We start from the raw sequence: 2,065 nt of genomic DNA, 5'->3' as shown, positions 1-2,065 counted from the left end.
TGTGGGATTACTTTTTTAAAAAAAATTATAATTTCTTACGTGAAAATGACATGGCACTGATGTGACACTGATTTGACAATGACGTGGGGCGTGTGTACTTCACTCTCCATAGTGAGAGTGGTATAATTTTTTTAGGGTGGAAAAAATTCACTTTAAAGTTAGTAAGGGAGGTAAATAAACGGAAGTTTAGTTTAAGTGCTAAAGTGAGTTGGGAGGACAAAAAGATGTCTTTTCTCAATATATATTTAGGTTTACATTATTATATTAAAGTGTGAAGGATCTTTAAAAAATGATTTGAATTTCTTTTACACTTCATTAAAATCTTCGTAATAGATAAAACTATTTAAATTTAAATAATTAAATGTTGCACTTGCGAGGCATATGTCTGTTAAAACCAAATATTATTGTTAATTATAAAATCATTTAGGTTATAATTACTTGCAAATAATTTAAATGACCTGCTTATGTGATACATTAAAGAAAGTTACAAGAAAAATGAAAATATGACCAATCACGATTAGGAAAGACATTTAACTAATTCCTAATAATGTTTATTTTAATATACAAATTTATAGAAAGAAAAAATATGATCTTAATTATGCAATCCTATACAGTAGAAATGTGAAATCAAGCTTCATAAGGATAGTAATTTATATTCCTTCCAAGTTTATATCAAACACATCCCTATAAATTACTAGGCACTTTCTTTCAACATTGTAAGAATTCGTCAAATACATTTTTATTACTATGAAGAATTTCATGTGTAATTTCATCTCATCCAAAGCAGAAGAAGAAGAAGAAGCATGTAAGGAAAATAACACTCAACGGGTAATAGCTCATCATTTAGTAGAAATACAAGATATCTATAATGCCCCAATCATAGATCTAGGAAACCCTTGGCAGATCAAGAAGGTCGTCATGTATTTTGAGCAGTCTGCGAGGTAACTAGTGCTGCCATTTACAAACATTTTTAATTGTGTTTTTGGATATTGGATGTTTGGCATAGTCAAATATGTAAAGTCGGGAAACAAATATCATATTGAGTTATGGGATGTTAATGAAGAGAACACCCTAAAAATTGTGGAAGGAGTTTATGTTCAGGAACACAAGTCCTTCTACAATTTTTAGGGTTGTTCTCTCCAGTAACATCCCATAACTCAACATGTTGTTTGTTCCCCGAAGTTACAAGTTTGATCATGTCAAACATCTCGTATCATAAATGACGCAAAAGGTATCGTAAATGGCAATACTATAGTCTCCTGATGGGCTGCTCAAAATGTGTGATTACCTTATTGATCTTCCATGGGTTTTCTAGATTCATGACCGAGGCGGGGGTAGATGTCATGTATTTCTACTAAGCGATGAGTCATTGCTAATTGAGTAGGGTAGTGCATAAATCAGATCAACTCAATTAAGTGAACCATTCAAAGCAATTTGAATTTTACAATTGGGTGGGTCTTCAATTCTATCCGATTTTAAATTTAATATGCGTTTATGGTTTAATGTTTTCGTGTATTACTTTTGATTATGAGATTTAGAGAAATTGAGTATCAGGCCTAAAGTTCTTAAAAAAAGAACATATGAATTTGGGGATCGAATAACGTTTCGTTTTAGCTAAAATTTGATGTGTTAGTTCGTAAAACTCCTATGAAAGTTATGTATTTGAACAAATTTTTTACCATTCAGAAGTTTTACGAAAATGCAAGTTTGTAAATTGACTCTTATGCTTCGATTTAAGGATAGTTGAGACATTTTTTGACTCTTTTTCAAAGTGCTTGTATGTTAGTTATGTGTAATGGGAGTAACTAGAATAGAGATCCCGTATAGTTGAAGTCACGAGTATCTATATGGGTACCGATATTATTTGAGAAATTAAAATTAGTCAATTGCCTGTTTTGGACTGTTTTCCCTATTTTCACAGCAACTGATAGAAATTATCATATCCATTTTATTTTATGAGTCTTAATTTGATAGGATATATATATATATATATATATATATATATATATTTACCCCAAATTTTAACTACACCTATACTTTGCGGGGGTCCTATGACCCCCCCCCC

This window comes from Capsicum annuum, chromosome 1, assembly GCF_002878395.1.
Source record: "Capsicum annuum cultivar UCD-10X-F1 chromosome 1, UCD10Xv1.1, whole genome shotgun sequence".
Lineage (NCBI taxonomy): Eukaryota > Viridiplantae > Streptophyta > Magnoliopsida > Solanales > Solanaceae > Capsicum > Capsicum annuum.
The sequence above is the reverse complement of the archived record's forward strand: the minus strand, read 5'-3'. Positions refer to the sequence as shown.